The sequence below is a fragment of the Xenopus laevis genome, chromosome 5S (assembly GCF_017654675.1).
Source record: "Xenopus laevis strain J_2021 chromosome 5S, Xenopus_laevis_v10.1, whole genome shotgun sequence".
In the NCBI taxonomy this organism is placed as follows: domain Eukaryota; kingdom Metazoa; phylum Chordata; class Amphibia; order Anura; family Pipidae; genus Xenopus; species Xenopus laevis.
In genome coordinates this window covers 80421128-80439558 of record NC_054380.1, presented here as the reverse complement: position 1 = coordinate 80439558, position 18431 = coordinate 80421128, and the positions used below count along the sequence as shown (strand labels likewise).

At 34.9% G+C, this 18431-nt stretch overlaps 1 protein-coding gene across 4 annotated transcripts in view; it reads left to right on the top strand.

Annotated features, from left to right (window-relative positions):
• LOC108718003 (adhesion G protein-coupled receptor B3) overlaps nt 1–18431 on the top strand; it is a 521962-nt gene that overhangs the window by 378635 nt on the left and 124896 nt on the right. The gene's annotated exons all lie outside the window — the stretch shown is intronic.

The following is an 18431-nucleotide window of genomic DNA, read 5'->3' as shown; positions in this document are numbered from 1 at the left end:
CAGACAGAGTTCTGTCTTTTGCTTCCACACTTCTTCCTGTTACAGTTAGAGCTGTAGTATTTCTGGTCAGGTGATCTCTGAGGCAGCACACAGTCCATCACAAAATGGTGATTCAAGGCAAGAGATGTAAAAAGGCAATATTCACTTAAATATATACCACTTTGGTACAATTCTTTGATATGCCACTTATTATGATATAAACTATATTTTTCTTAAATTTTCATTTTGGGGGTATAGATTTCCTTTAAGGTATAAATTTCCAAAATACAGAAAGATCCTTTATCCAGAAAACCCCATGTCCTGAGCATTCTACCCGTAGTAGATTTCATTGGAAAATTCTAAAAACTTTTTAAAAATTATAATAAATTGTTCTAATTTTGTAACTATTCCTTTTTTTTGCTCTCTAATAATAAAAAAATAGTGCCTTGTCCTTGATGGTAACCAAAATGCACAAATTTATTTTGGTGGCAAAGCAATCCTATTGGGTTTGTTTTATGCTTAAATGTTTTTTAGCAGACTTAAGATATGATGATGATTAGTGAGGGGGCTAATTTGGGGCGTTTCACTTTGCCGAAAAATTTGTGAATTTCCCGCAAAATTCGTGAAACGGCGAAGAATTCACAAAACTGCACTGGCGTCTAGTTTTTGATGCCGGCGACCATTTTTTTTGACGCAGGCAAATTTTCACAGCAGTTTCGCAAATGTATTCACCGGTGGCGAATCGCGGGAATTCACCGCAAATTCACGACTGGCGAATAAATTCGCCCATCACTAATGATGATGCAAATGACAGGATAACACTTTATCCAGGTTCAAGCATCCGTATAATAGATCACATGCTGTAACAAAAATTCACATATTATGATGGTGGTAAAAAAATTTCCAATATCGGCTTCAGTTACACAGAAATATTAAATAACTTATACATCTTTGTATGAATAAAATAAACCACTATACTGTATCATTAAATTGATGTTTTACACTGTTAGGGGAGTGGTGTCATGGGCAGTAAGATATCATCTGAAAAATGCAGAACGCATTATATCAAAGAGTTCACCTTACTTGTACAGAGAGTGGAAGAGCTTGTGCTCTCTAGGGACCATTTAGTTGTAATGTTTATCGGCCTCAGCAAGCAAAAATCAACATGAATGATTTGGAGGTCGAATTGGAAAATGGATTCCAAGCTCAGGCTTCATATTAATCACTTCACAGTCCTTCCTACCTTACTTCCTCTCTCCCTATAGAGTATATTTACAATTGGATAGGAAAGGCAGACATGAATTACTTGTAGCAATTCACGAGCAAGTTATTTCCAGAAGACATGCATTGTAATGTGTAGCCAGAGAATGAGATGTGCAACTCAGTTCAATACAGTTTTAACTCTTGACTCTTTATTATTTGCCAGAGTTGAGTTCATTATTTGCCAGAGTTAAGAGTTAAATTCCAGCTGAAAACATAATTTGAAAATAATTTAAAACTAATTTTGACATATTGTACAGTCATCATGCCTATCATCTGAAAAAAATTCTATGTCAAAGACTTTTTATTTAAAAATATACAGTATAGTTTATTGCCTTCCAATGATATGAGTACCGCTGTTTGACAGGCATTATGAGCATTGCATATGACTCACTAATAATTTTACAGACTGGAAAAATAAAGAAGGTAAAGGGATACTAAATGAATATGCATATGCACATTTCTTGATATTAAAAAAAATATTATGCTGCATTGTTCTGATATGAGGGAAAAAAGAGATTCAGACTACTGACTAGTAAGCCAGACTGAGCATAAATCACTGGAGGGGAAAACAGGAGAGAGACCCATGTCCAGGAAATATACAAGCAAAAATTTGCAGAACGATTTCAAAATATTTTTTTTGCATTAAACTATTATTTTTCAAAACCACTTAGGGGGTTTGTTTATTAAAGTCTGAATGGAACATTCAAGTTTTTTTAATACTATTCGAATTCAATCTGAGTTTTCAGGTTGATCCCATTCACCCGAGTTTTTTGATTGGTCTTTTTTATTCGAATTTCATGGGAGTTTTTACAGACTTACATGAATTCTAAATTAGACCCTTGATAAATCTGCCCCTTAAACTGTCGATGTTCAGCTTTCAGGTTCCATGTTTGCCTCTTTTTCTTCATACCTATAAATTAGGATGAGAGTAGATGAAAAAATTGCAGTTGACACTTTTAAGATGTTATTTGTAATAGCTAGGGGCACCTTTACTATGGGTAGAATATCGAGGGTTAATTAACCCTCGATATTCGACCGTCGAAGTAAAATCTTTCGACTTCGAATAACGAAGTCAAAGGATTTACCGCATTTCATTTGTTCGATCGAACGATTAAATCCTTTGAATTGAACGATTCAAAGGATTTTAATCCATCGATCGAACGATTTTCATTCGATCCTAAATTGACAGAAAAGCCTATGGGGACCTTCCCCATAGTCTAACATTGATGTTCGGTAGGTTTTAGTTGGCGAAGTAGGGGGTCAAAGTTTTTTTTAAAGAGACAGTACTTCGACTATCGAATAGTCGACCGATTTTTAGTTCGAATCGTTCGATTCGAAGTCGAAGTCGTAGTCAAAGGTCGAAGTAGCCAATTCGATGGTCGAAGTAGCCAAAAAAATACTTCGAAATTCAAAGTATTTTTTATTCTATTCATTCACTCGAGCTAAGTAAATGTGCCCCCTAATGATGGGTGAATTTATTTGCCAGGCACAAATTCACGGTGAATTCCTGTGAAATTCCTGTGAAACCTCCGCCAAAATTCACTTGTGTCAAAAGAAAACAGACACCGGCATCAAAAACGAGACGCCGGCGTCGTTTCGCAAATTTTTCACAGTTTCGCAAATTTTTTGCCGTTTTCGCGAATTTCGCAGGAAATTTGTGAATTTTTCGGTGAAGCGAAATGCCCCAAATTCGCCCATCACTAGTAATATCTTTCACTGACATTTAGACCCATCGTCCAATTACTTTATACACATTTTATGACCCACCTTAATTACATATTTGAGCAGATTTTCTTTGCCATTATTCTGATCCCTGTTAAACCTTACTCATGTTCCTACAGAATCTTGTTTTAGTTTAAAAGGTATTTTTATGTTACAAATTTCCTGACTATGGTTGGTTTGAAGGGGAAGTTAATCTCTTGTGAACATCCCCTGGTTTTTCCTATTGCCGAAATAACTATCAGTGATGGACGAATTTATTTGACAGGCTCGAATTCATGGCGAATTTCCAAGTTTTGCCACCAGCGAATAAATTAGTGATTTTGCGGCGAAAGTTCACTGCTGAAAATTCGCCGGCGTCAAAATCTCCCTTTTGCAAATTTTTCACCTGATTCGTAGGGCAAATTCGCCCATCACTAATAACTATTTAGATTCCTCATGATTCTACTAAAAATTAGTGATGACCCTGATGCCCCATCCCTTTCTTGCTCATTTGAATAGTACTAATCATATACAGCTTTTATAATTAATGGTATGCTAATGTGTTCATGAGAAATGGAGCAGTTGTGGTAGCTCAGGACTGACTCCTGGTCACATTAAAACTGTCAGCATGCTTATGTTGGCAACAGGAATGCTATTACTTATCCTACTAACAGCATGTTATTGTAAGTGTTCCACCTTATAAACCCTTTTTTGTAAACTTTATAATTGGATTCTTTGTGCATATTATTGCAGATTTGATAGAAACTAGTTTAGAACATTGTTTGTTCCCATTGCACATTTTGTCCATCAATCCAAATGTCTCAGGGAAAAGAGACATTGTGCAGTATTTGCATCTTTTCAGTTTCTCTTTATTGGAAATGTAAATTATTCCATTACTCTCAGGGGATAACAAATCCATACAATCTCAAGTATTTAGTCCCAATGCTCAGCAGTTTTTGACTTGGCCCTGCAGTCAGTTTAAAAAGTGTTGTTTACATTTATTTTCCTTATTTCCTTGCCTTTTTAAAAATATTTGCTTAATTTTTTATATTGTTATATATATTTATCACCATAATTTACCATTAAAACAGCTTGAAAAAATCGGAGTGAGAAAAACTCACAATAAAATTGTGCGTCGATTCGAATCATGTGACTTTTTTTAAATGATGGCCCGAAAACTCAAATTTATCAGATTATCAAACAAAAACCAGTGCAAACAGCCCAAATCTATCAAGAATCCTGCAGGATCAAATTGTTAATTGGCACCATCTTCCATTGAATTTTACAAGACTTCGACAGGTTTTAGCTGGAGTATTTTTGAATTCAGATTTTTAGCAGCTTCAGAGTAGGGATGAAGCGAACTGCCGATTTGGTGTTCGCGAACGCTGTTCGCGAACACCGGCAAAAAATGCGAACGTTCGCGAACAGTTCGCGAACTTCGAACACCTGCTAAAATCGTTCGAATCGAACGATCGAAGGATTTTAATCGTTCGATCGAACGATTTTCATTCGAATCGAACGATCGAAGCATTTGATCGAATGCTTTTCATTCGATCGAATGCTTACAATCATTCGAACGAATGGAAATCGTTCGATTTTTAGCGGTTGAAGGAATTCGAATGGTCGAATGGTCGAACGATTTGTATTCGAATCGAACGCGAACTCAAAATGCGAACGTCGCGCGACGTTCGCGAACATTCGGTGGACGCGAACGGTCGAAGTTCGCGCGAACAAGTTCGCCGGCGAACAGTTCGCTACATCCCTACTTCAGAGCATAATAAATCTCCAAAAATTTGAGTTATTTTCTTCTCTAAAAATGTGAGTTTTCCCCTTTAAAAACTCAAACAGAAAAATCAGAGGTTTAATAAATAGGCCCCTTAAGCAATAATATGTAGCACATGAAAAAACTTTTTCTGCAAGAAATTACTGAAGCAGAATTAGTGGCCAGGACAAATAGATATGCATGTTTAGGTTTTATCTTGCATCTGCAGTAGGGATGCACTGAATACAAAATTCAGTTCGGGATTCAGCCAAGATTCTGTCTTTTTTAGCAGGATTTGGATTCAGCCGAATCCTAGTGCCTGGCTGAACTGAATCCCAAAAAATAACATAACTTTTCACCACACAAACAAGTCAATATTTTTTAATCTCTCACTGCGCACATGGTTATTTTTCAACCTCATTTTCCTAATTTGCATACTGGATTTGGTGTATCCCTAATCTGCAGTAATCAAAAAATCATCAGCTGTCTAGTTCTTGCAGTTAGCTTCCTGTCCTTCATGCTTTTTCAGATATATCTTCAGAGGTGGTTGCTTTAGGGTCACATTGGGCAAATTCACTAAGATCCGAAGTTGCGCAGGCAACAGCTACGCCACACTCCACCGCACTTCGCCAGGCATAGTTTTTGATAGAATTCAAATTATATTTTCAAAAACTTGAATGTTTGGTATTTATTAAGCACAAAAAACGTCGGCATCGGAAAGCTTGCAAGTTCATGTAGAAGTCAATGGGAGTTGTTCCAGACAAAATTCAAGTTATTTTTTCATTTAAAATTTTTGAGGTTTTTTTGAACTTGTAAATTTACAAATTTGAGTTTTTCAAATTGTTTTCACGATTGTGTTCAACCAAGGTATTTATATTTGGATTTTTTAATAATTAAACAGTCTACTTTTTTTAAATTGTAAGTTTATTCGAAGAAGAAAAAACTCAGATGGGGGAATGTAATATGTTAGCACAAAAAAACTTTGCCAAGGGCATTGCGAACATTAGCGAACATGTTTGCGTCATTTTTGACCCATTATAAACCTCATGACTTCCTCCGACCAAATGCCATTTGCGAACATATGTAGTACATGTAATAAAATTTTGCAATTGCACACAGGGCCGGATTTACATAATGGGCGCCCCTAGGCCCACTGCCGTTCGTTGCCCCTGCCCCTCCCATTTATTCGTGCAAATTTTCATCTAGACCAGAGCAATGGGGATTGGCGCATGGGAAATTAAAAAAATGATTGTATCTCCAGCATATCCCCAGTGTTTTTGAACCAATGTGGGTGTGGCCTAGGTGGCCTTTCCACAAATCCGGGCCTGATTGCAAAATAGTTAACAAAACTTCAGAGCAGGTATTAACACTAACCTTTGCTTAGCGCTAATGAGCAATGTAATATTTGCCAACAAATTATTTTACATTGCTAGCAGTGCTAAATATTCACAAAAACGCCGTTTTAAATATCGCTTGTGATCTTTAATTATTTTCCCCCTAAAACCTCACAAATTCGATTTTTGATAAATAAGTGTTTGGACAGATGTGTTTTGTTAATGACATTTTTAGTGTTACATAAATGATTTGTGCTACAACTGTGTCTTTGAAACAACATATAGGGGGTTATTTTTAAAGTCAGAATGCTAAAAACTCAAAAAAAATTAGTTTTTTATAGAAAATCCAAATTTTTAGTTGAAAAAAGTCATATTTTTCGAGATTTATTATACCCCAAGGCTGCAAAAAGTCAGAATCCAAAAATCCACCATCTCAGACCTGCAGAGGTTGTATATAAGTCAATGGAAGAGGTTGCTATCCTATTTTGAAGTTTCTGTGATCTGGCTGGAATTACCCTAAAAATCTGACTACTTCAGATTTTTGCCCGAGAATAAATCGAGTGATTTGGGAAAAAATCCAAAAAAATCATACGATTCGGGTTTTCTCTTGATTTTATGGAGTTTTTTCCCGATTACAATAATTTGTACTTTTTTAATAATAAATAAGGACAAATCATGAATTCTAGTTTAGTCTGAATTTTTTATTTAAAAAAATCAGATACATTTGAATTATGATATATAACCCCCAAAATATTTGAAGCATTGTATTTGGAAGATACAAAATTCACAAGTTAGTTTTGATTAAAGCATGAATTGTATGTAAAACACAAAGGGAGTGGCTGCAATAGTTATATTAACAAATGCAATATTGATGAAAGCTTGCTTGCTCATTTAGGGGCAGATTTATCCAAGGTCGAGGTGAATTTTTGAATGAAAAAAAAAAATCGAATTTCAAGCAATTTTTTGTTTACTTCGACTCGGGAATAGTCCAAATTCGATTCGAATTTGAAAAAAAAAATCGAAAATTCGAACATCAAAATTCATCATGTACTGTCTCTTTAAAAAATGCAGAATTACTGTTTTATTCCATGGGGGACCTCCTACAACCTATTTGGAGTCAATTGGTGGACTTTGAAAAATCAAAGTTTTTTTGGGGAAATGTTGAGTCTAATTTGAACAAATGTGATATTCCTTCGATTCTTACAATTCGAATTCGGACGAATATAGACCTATTCGATCAAAAATGGACCTACAGTATTCGACCAAAATTAAACTTCGACTTAACTTAATTTCGGTTGGTCTTTTTGAATTCGAATTTCAAAGTTTTTTCAATTCGAAATTTGATCCTTGGTAAATATGCCCCTTAATGAAGCACTATAAATAAGTCACGATATTGTGGTCATGACATAAAACTTTGTAGAAGCCTGCTGAAATATATACAGTATAGGTGAATCATACATATTTTATTAAAGAACACCTTTAAATAGTAATTTTGTTGCCAAAGCCCTTGATATTGTAAGAAAAAGCTTTTTATGTTCAATGTAAGTATTTGTAATACATTGCTGTGATGTAAGCGTAAGTGATTTTTTAAAAAGTTTCCCCTAAAATTATTAATGTGATGATTCTGATCATATATTAGCCATATTACATGATATAATCATTATTAGCCATTTTTACTTGGTTCATGATCATTTTAGCTGAAGGATTATACAGTAAAACTTGAAATAAAGCCATATTCCTTATTGGCATAGGTGATGCAGTCATTGTTTAGTAAGTACCTAGAGCAGGCAAGGTTTCCAGCATGACTGGGATTTAAATAAAAATCCCTTTATTACATACAACCTGTGCCGGATGTGCACTTTATTGTGTATAGGGATCTAGGTGCTAAAAAGGGGGAAATATTGTAGGACCTTGTAGTTGTTACAGAAATGTTAAGTACTATATATAAATAAAAAAAAATTAAACTAAACTTGCGTGTGCATGCAAAATTGGACAGAATCAAGGCAACATTTATTGCTTCTTTTTTAAATTCTGTCTATTTGGCACTATACATTTATACACAACTAATTAATAATAATCAATATGTATGTGTATGTATTATAATATGTATTACTATGTCATATGTTTTTTTATATTGTACATTCTCTTACATATTGTATAATGCTTCAATCAAGGAATTTCTCTCTACCTACTTATATCATTATAATGTATTAGAGGAGAAACATGATCCCTTCTACAAAGAAGCTTCGATCAATTCACTATAAATTCTAGTAGCCTGTGTCATGGCCATGCATGAAATGAAAGCAGGTTGCCATATGAGTGACAATATAAAGTCACAAAGTAATGACAAAGCTTAGCTCAGACCTAATACAATCCATTTAATGCTTTCAAAGCCTGTTTATTTCTAGACTGCAGGGTTCAGAAAAAGGACAAAATTCCATTCCAACAATGTGGCAAATGCAAGAAAGTGAACATAATCTGACATTTCCTTGATTCATTTTTTAGGCATTGATTACTTATAGTATGATCCTTTTTCCCCCTCAAAAATATAAAGCTCACCACCTAAAACCTGGTGAGTTTGACTGAAAACTTAAGTGAATTACTCACTTCAGTTTTTCTTTTAGAAGCCCTGAACCCAATATCCAACTAATAATTAATCTGCAATTAGATGTATTTGACATATACTATTTTATAGGGTATGTGTGTTTGTGTTTGAGGGTGCCTACAGATTATTTTCATAACTTCAACCCAAAAATAAATGCATTAGTAATGCAAGTTTTACCCAATGTCATGTGATACAAAAAAAAGGAAATACTTGAACGCAGTAAAATCACATTGTACCCATCACTTTCAATGAGCCTGCCAAATGTTCAATTACTTTTGAAAGGTCTAATTGAAAATTATTTATTATTGCATTTTCCCGAAAAAATTGTTGTGGTTAAAAGTCAAATTTTCAAGATTTTTTTTGGATTTCTCTATCCGATTTTCAAGATTTCATGATTTTTTCAGAATTTTCACACAAAAACTTAATGGCATTGCACGAAACCCAGCAAACATCAAAAAATCATTGGGCTTTTCCCATTGACTGATATGCAACCTCAACAGGTCTGAGATGCTGGATTTTCATATTTGGACTTTTCCATCCTTGGGGTTTAATAAATTCTGAACAATTCGTGATTTTTTTTTAAAAGTCCAATTTTATAAAAAAAAAATCACGAAATGTTCATGATTTTTGCATTCGAAATTTAGTAAATAACTCCCTTAGTGTACTGTTTTATATGATCATTTGTGATTTTGTGTATGTGCTTTCATTATTATGGATGTGATGTGGCTTAATATTTTGACTGCAGGTGCTTTTATGATGTTATTAGAGCTCTAATAGTACAACAAAAGCAGTCTTGTGAATGTCAAACTGAAAAATGAATAAGAGGGTACCAACAGAGTCATAAGTAAAAAACAAATAAATACAAAACAAAAATGTAACCTAATATTTAGAGACAGATTAACTAAGGGTTGAATGGTAAATTTGAATTTTTGAAATAGTTTTTTTAGTCAAAACTCACAATTTCAAATTTTAAACCACCAACTCAAATTTGAATGTGAGATTTATCATATCTAAACTCTGATTCGATACTTTGCCACCTAAAACCTGCTGAATTCATGTAGAAGACAATGGCAGAGTTCAGTTGAACCATATAAAGATGTTAATAGCCTTCCTGACATTAAAGGTTTTCTTTGGAGGAAACCTCAAATCAAATTCGATTTGAATTTGATTTGGATTTTTGGATTGTTCCTATTTGATAAAATGTTAGACGTTCAAAGTTTCTTCTTAAATAACCTTCCATTCGAGTTGTGAGTAAATTCATATTTATTAGAGATTAAAAAATTAGCTTAATTTTGAAATGCAACCTTTAATAGATAACCCCCCCTAAATATGCTTTCTAGTTACAGGGACCTCCTGGCTCTGACAACCAAATAACATGTAAATTAAGGCAGATTGGAACACTAAGGGGCAGATTTATCAGGGGTTGAATTTCAAGGTCACAGGAGTTATTTAAAGCTGCCATAAACCCCCATGAACTCGAAATTCTACCAATTGAAATTTTATTAAAAAAATTTAATTTTGCAGACTTTGGTGAATAGGATCGACCGGAAAATTTTAATTGAATGCGAATCAAATCTGAAAAAAACTTGAATTTCAGGAAGGCTGTAAACAACTCTAAATTGATCCAAGGACATCTTCCATAGGCTAAAACAGCAATTCGCCAGGTTTAAGGTGGCAAATAGTTGCATTCAAGTTCAATCTAATTTTAACAATTCCTTGGTCAAATTTCACAGTTTTGGCCATAGAAAAACTAGAAAATTCAAAATCCGAACATTCAAATTTTCAATATGGCCCTTGATAAATCTGCCCCTTAAGAAACACACAAACAGAAATAAGATGATTTGCAGATTATTTAGAATATTGCAGTCTGCATCATATGTACAGTTGCATTCAGGGTGACCATTTCCTTTAAATTTCTAAGTATACTGTATTGTGTTTTCTTCAGAATGTTGTGTGATGGTTCTACTACAGTATGCAGCCAGAAGTTGTATGCAAAGGATATTTACTTTCTGTTTATAAAAATAATTATATTCCTAAAAGAGAGCTGAACAGAATAACAGACTGTTGTTTAAATTCATAAACATTATGTCAAAAGGTAAAAAGAATAATTGGCCTGCCCTTCCTCCGTGAGATATAAACTAATATTGAGATGTTTTGTGGCTAAGAGTTATTACTAAGAAAGCTGTGAAAAATCGCAGGGGAAGAGACATTGATAAAGATTTGTAAGATTTTTTTCTGTGACAGGCATTTTGCAGAAAATAATTGCTTGAGGAGACATCATTGTTATTAATTTCAAAGTACTGAAATCATTAAATATTTGGCATGTATGACGCTATGACAGCTAGCATCTATCTCTTTTTCGCTAGCAAAGTGATGCCTGCACCCGTTTGTAAATTATTGATGTCCCTGCGGGCGGTAACAGGTAGCGAATTGATGCTAGCGTTGGCCACTTTGCCCTTGAGTAAATCTGTCCCCAGGAGGTCTCCATAGGCTTAACAGCAATGTGACAGGTTTAAGGTGGCGAATAGTCAAATTCTAATTCTTAAAGGGCCAGTACATGATAAATTTTGAAAATCAAATCCACATTTTTTTAAAAACGTAAATCAAATCTTAACTATTCCCTAGTCAAATTTCACTTTAAAAAAACTCAAAAAGTTGAAATTCTAAATTTGGATTTTCACTTCAATCCTTGGTAAATTTGCCCCGTGAATTAAGTTTGGATAATTCACAATTCGAATTTGAGAATTTTGACAAAATTTTTTTTTACTTTGACCCTTAATAAATCTGCCCCTACATGTCAGCTTAGTGATATGTATTTAGCAATTAATATATTATTATATAGACCAAGTGCTGAAGAGTAATAATTTGCTTTGTAAAATATGATTTTAAGAAAACAACAATTAAACGGGTTTTGAAAACCTTTGTCAATCTTTTTTTCATATGTACTTAAATGCAAGTGAATATTTTGGACCATGGTAAATACCCAAGATATAAACTATTGCTAAATAGTGATGGGTGAATCTGACCCATTTTGCTTCACCAAAAATTTACGGAACATCGAAAATTAATTGAAATGCATTGAAGTCTATTGGCATCAACATTTTTTTTACTTTTTTTTCTCCCATTGGAGTCTATGGGTGTCATTTTAGCGGCTAAACTTGAAAATGTCGCTCACTATTGCTAAATATATGTCACTTGATAAATGAAAATATGTGTTGCTTCAGCACTAGTACTTCATATATGTCTTTAGTATTATATAATTATGCACAGATTGCTTGCACATAATTGTAAAAATGATCATGCTTTTCAGTTTTATTTAGAATGTTACAAAATTACCATATATTGTAAAGTGTTTTTTTTTATTTAATTCAATTTCTTAAGCTTCAGTGATCACTCTTGAATCTGCCAGAGAACATTGTAAAATAATAAAGAATAGGTAGTATAAAAATCTCTTATAAAAGCCTGAGCTACACAAAGGATAGTAGAATGTTAACACAGATGTCTATGTCATATAGAACAGTTATATAGTTCATTAACTTTATTATAGGCCTTTGCCTAATATCACTGTCATTTTACACAGTCTAAAGTTTTCTTATCTGCCATTTTTTTAATTAAATCACTGAAGACCATTCATTTTGCTTCTTAAACTAAGCTCAATGACAAAGGGTCTTCACAAATCAAACACCTTGTTAAAATACAGCAGAAGTATTCTTAAGCCTGAACAGTGAGCCTGATTGATTTTTTTTTTTTACTCATAAAATGCTGATAAATGGCTTAGGTTTGTCATGTTATAAATGCAAATACATGATGAGAGAAAGCAGTCCAAATGATTGTACACTTAGGGGGTTATTTTTTAAAGTCCAATTTTTTCTCATTTGGCTTTTTAAAATTGAGAATTTTTTGGAGTTTTCACCCGAAAGCTCCAGAAAACATTGTGAAATTGCCCGAAACCCCCGACAACCAAAAATCAATTGGACTGTTACCATTGACTTTTTTACAACCTTGACAGGTTTGAGATGCCGTGTTTTTATATTCTGGCTTTTTAGCCCTCAGGGTTTAATAATTTCCGAAGAATTTGTGATTTTTTTAAGCCTATTATAACACAAAAATTCACAAATTTTTCGGATTTCGGGGAATTTCGGGTATTCGGAACTTAGTAAATAACCCCCTAAGATTTACCAAGGTTCTTTCTTTCATGCATGACATTTTTATATTAATATAATGGTAATTTAACCACAATGGAATAAAAGTAACAGGTACTTGGTAACTAAGTCTACAAGACCTAACGCTCTATACAGCTGTCCCACTGCACCACTAGTTTTCTTCAGAAGACTCTATTGTGTTCTCTCCAATTTTAAACATTAAACAAACATCAGAAGGGAGGACATCTCATTGATATCAGTGTGATAGAACTAACTAAGGTTGCAAAAACATGTAGACAGATTATACAATTATCAATTGGATTTGTCCCTATACAGCTGGTCTGGTGTGGTAGTAGTAGAGTAATCAATGCAAGCATGTAGTTGGCCTAAAAAGTACTGGACCAGAATAGTATTCTATAAAGCAAAACCGAGCAATCAGCTTTGGAACAGGTCTTTACTGTTTGAGGAAGTCAACGCTGAGTGATGAAACGCATTGGGCTTTGATTTCCTTCATTGTCTACTGATATCTGATATACTGTTGATGCCTACAATATTGTAAGTGCAGTTTATTTCAATAGAGACATTTTTTTAAGGAGATTATACTAGAGGAGTGCGCCCTTTCTGCATTTTGTTTTATAGATTTTTTCTGCTTTTAAATAGGCAGCTCCCAAAAATTGACTACAGCAAGATCAACTCCCATTGGGATTTATGGACTACATATTGAAACAGCTGATTTTTTATGTAATAACAGCACCCTCTTCGCATTGTAATACTTTTCAGAATAATATTCAGCCTTCCTTATAAATTAAAACTATTTCATATTACATTGGGTAAATTTGCATTTACTAGCAATCAAATTGCGATTTTTCTCCCCCTACAAATGTGTGGTTTTCCTATATTTCTTAAAAGCTCTAAAAAGATTTATTAAGGGGCAGATGTATCTAGGGTTGAATTTAGAGTTCATGGGAGTTATTTAAAACTCTCAGGAACTTGAAATTCGACCAATTGCAATTTTTTTTTTAAAAAAAAAATAATTTTTGGGACTCTGATCGAAATTGAAAGAAATCTGAAAAAACTCGAATGTCAGGAAGGCTGCAAACAACTCCAAATTGATCCCAGGACATCCTCCGTAGGCTAAAACAGCAATTCGAAGAAGGTTTAAGATGGCGAATAGTCAAATTTGACAGTTTTGGCCACAAAAAAACTTGAAAATTCGAATTCTCAAAACAACGCCAACCTCTAATGCAAAACAACGTCCACAAGTGAAAATTGTCAAGGTGCTATAGAAATCAAAAGCTGTTCTGATCTTGGGCTGCTTTAAATCAATTTGGCTTTTACAGGTTTTCAGATTCTTTCTTTGCTAGAAATTGTCCGAAGAAAGCTAATTCTTAGAGGTTATTTTAGCGCATTGTTCAGTGCTTTTTTTGTTTGCACTTTTTATTTTTGGATCTTTTAATAAATTCAACGACAATTGTGGTTGCAGAGTTTGTAAGTTTAGTCCATAAAATCTACCTTAAATAAATAAGCCTATAAATAATACTCAGGGAAAATACAAGCACTTTTTGCAGTGTGAGGATGAATATATTTTGATGATCTTGCTTCACCCTTAAATCAATTTCATATAAGTAAATGATGAAGATAATATAGCATATAAATTGCCTTCTAGTAGTACAAACTTACACATACTTTAAGTATTCCTATATTTATGTAGGTCAGATATGTCAAAACAACATGCTACTAGCCTTTGCTGAATGACAAGGCGTGTCACTTTCAGTCAGTCAATGGCTGAGTACAATAGTATTGTATCTTAGCAACAACTGAAATATCCCAGTTTTAATATCCACACTATGCAGACGCATAGTTTAGTTTAGTTATGTCTTATACTCAAACTTGTGTGACTGTTGCATTCTGAGATTTCTTTCTTCTGTCCAATCTGTCTTTCTATCAATGAGTTGTGCTTCCTATACCATCTGCTAAATTTCCTGCCCATGGTCAACCCACTGCCCTTCTTCCTATGAGATGGCTCATAGAGAAAACAGTATAACTAACACATTCAACTCCATCCCTCACATTCAACTCCATCCCTGTGGCGGGGCAGAGAACAGGGTAGAATTGTAAAGAGTAAAAATGAAAACAGCTATGTTCACAATTATGTTCAGGGCTGCCATGGAGGGATGGAGGGGGAAATTCAGATGCCCTGTCAGAGGCCCATTAAAGTTAGGGGCCCGGTGTGTTGCAAATGGGCTAAGGCTTGTTGAGAAATTGATGGGATTGGTTCACATTAGTGTTGGCACAGAGAAAAATCCTGTCATGCAGCACTTCTGTCCACAGCAGGAACTAGGGACTGGCAGGGTAGGCAACTGCCTAGGGTGAAACTTCCAGGGGACAAAATTTGGCCTGTAAAAATGTGCTGCTGTCCTTTCCACTCAGTGCTTCTGCATGGAGCAATGGGAATGAGAGAATAAGCAGGAGCAGTGGTGGCACCAACAAAGGACCCTGGTGGCAAAGGGCAGTGGGTGTCTGGTAGCAGTGGAGGCAGCAGTGAAGAACCTGGTGAGAAAATAGGATGGGTTTGTTTAAGTATCTATAGGTGGTTTGCTTAAGGTGGCCTTAGGTGCCCAAATCAACTGACCAAGTTCTGCTTCTGGCAATATGCTTTTAGGGTTCTGTTGAAACTCTCCCATTCAGAGAGACATGATTGTGAGTGCAATTTCTGTAAATCCCTTGCTGAATCTGCCACCACATTGGATTAGTCACATGCACCATATTACATGCTCTGGTGTCATTTCTTTTGCGTCCGTAATCACATACAGTTTGTAGCTTAGGCAAAAGATGTTCAAATGTTCCTTTTTTTTCCCCTTGAATCAGACTTTTTAGCACAAAAAATTGTGTTTAATTATAGTGATGGGCGAATTTGCGCCGTTTCGCTTCGCCGAAAAATTCGCGAAATTCGTGAAACGGCGAAAAATTCGTGAAACAGCGCCGGCGTCTCGTTTTTGGCGCCGGCGCCCGTTTTTGACGCCGGCGCCCGTTTTTGACGTCAGCGTCCGTTTTTTCGGCAAAAATTTTTTTGACGCCGGCGAATTTTTGCAGCGAATTTATTTGCTGGCGGCGAATCGCGCAAATTCGCCGCAAATTCGCGCCTGCCGAATAAATTCGCCCATCACTATTTAATTATTCTAAACCATGAACAATTTGATATTTCGCACAAAAATTCTTACGAAGACGTGGGTTTTCCATAAGAGTTGTGGAAATATGAAGCTAAATATTGGACCCTAGAAATTGTTGGACCCCCAAAATAGTTACTTTGATGGTTCAGTACATTTACAGTAAAAAAAAAACTGCCATTTTCAAGAGGAAAAAACTTTCCAGCAATTTTTGTTCAAGTTATTTTCCCTGATGAGAAGGCAAATTTACTCAAGCATATCTAAAAAATAATATAAACACTTTGAAGCAATATGCTAATATAAATTAGTACCAATTATAAAAGGAGCATCTTGTTCAAATTGAGTAACTGTGAGTGGCATCACTTGGGACTCCCAGGCAAAGTGATTAGAAAAGAACATTTATAAAAAAAAAATACTTTAATTTATATGTTCATACTTGTTTTTATTAACTATGATGTTCATGAGAACCATGGGTACTGAGTACAATAGATGTGCCACTGATGAAGGGAAGGTCTTAATTTATTCATTTATTGCCACATCATACTCTGCTCTGTATCTGTTACTCAGATAATGTATTTTATGGTTACATGTAGATTTTAAACTCTAAGGGGTTTATTTATCAAAGTCTGAATTTTTTCTGGTTGGACTTTTAAAGGGGAAAACCAAAATTTGTTAGTGATTTATTAAGAGGCACATTTACTAAGGGTCAAAGTGAATTTGAAGTGAATTTTTCGAATTCAAAAACGTAGAATTTCAAAGTAATTGTTGGGTACTTCCACCATCGAATAGGCCAAATTAGTCTTCGACTTCGATTCGAATTGGAAAAACTTCAAATATTCTAACATTTGAAAATTGAAGTACTGTCTCTTTACAAAACTTTGACTTCGACACCTTAAACCTGCCGAATTGCTATGTTAGCCAATTCGAACAATTTCTACAATCAATTGAACGATTTTAATTCGATCGAAAACTGCTAAATTTAATTAAAAATTAAACCTTCGACTATCAAATTTTTTCAATTCGATGTTTGAATTTCAAAGTTTTAGCACTTTGAAATTTGACCCTTAGTAAATGTGCCCCCAAATATTAAATTATTTATTAAGTTGTGATATTCAGGTGTCAAATCTGAAAGGTCCAGAAAAGTTGCAGATCCTGATTTTTTAACAATCTTTTCGAGATTTTTCCAGCACAAGAATTTTTTTTCAGGAAAATGTAATAATAAATAGGAGGGAAAAGTCTGTTTCGAATTTGGTCGGAGAGGCTTTCCAAAAATAGTGAGATAAATTGGGATTTTTATAAATAACTCCCTTAGGGGTATATTTATCAAAGAGTGAAGTTAATAGTGAAGTTCCGCCACTAGAGTGGATTTTTAAAGGCGAAATTTCACTTTCACCCATTGATAAATATGCCTTTCAAAATCCCATAGAAATGAATTGTGAGCTGCGGAATTTCACTCTAGTGGCGGAACTTCACTCTTTGATAAATTTACCCCTTAGTGTTTCAATTGTTACTTTTGTGTCTTTTCACTTGCTACATGGATTAACCTGAATGGATCACTTCAAAGCAGTCTTGTCTATACATAGCATTGTTAGGTTCACACGTTGGGCTCATTACTATGCATGATTAGGAGGCTCATAATTATGTATGAGTAGGTGGTGGTGACATCAAACTGATGTAATTCATCCCAACATTTGCACTGGGTATTTATATGGTTGTTTTTACACAACTGCATCTTGATAAAGGTCTAAATTTGTGACTGAATTTTTTTTTTTATTTTGCACAATATTTATATGAGAAAAATGGAACACACAACCATAAGACAATAAGGAAACCTGGGTTCCAGTCCGTGAAAAATCAATTAGTTAATGCAGGGAATGACAGCACACCAAGGCGATATTTACAGCAATCCACAGAGTCAAAGAGAGTCAATGAAGTGGAGGTTTATCTGAAGTCCAACCTTTCCGCTCCGCACAGGAGCCTTCGTCAGGGAAAAAAACACAGTGCACAAATGAGCATAATTTACATCTAAAATGTCACCAAACGAGCCGTTAACGGACGCCTGCCAGTCATAATTAACTATGCATAATTAGGGACAAAAGTAACAAGCTGCCAATGGTGTTATTAAATTGCCTATATGTGGAGAGAGTATGTACACATACCTCGGGTGCGTCCTACTTCCCCTCTTGTCAAACCAGGTTACCGATTATTAGTAGATGACCAACGTCCTGTATTGGTGGCCTGGAAGCAACATGCCGCCGAGGAGCCTCAGTGAGAAGTCGCAGTGCTTGTTGCTAGGCAACCCACGTAATATAGAGTATAGCCCGGTGCGCTATGGGAAGAAACCACATTTAGGTATTGTTCTCAAAGATATTACTGGGCAGGAGAACCAGCAGGCGGTGCACAGCTTGTAGCCGCTGTCTCCATCGCTTGGGCATTACTGCACTCTTAGCCTATCCCCAACAAGCCAGCTCCTGGGTG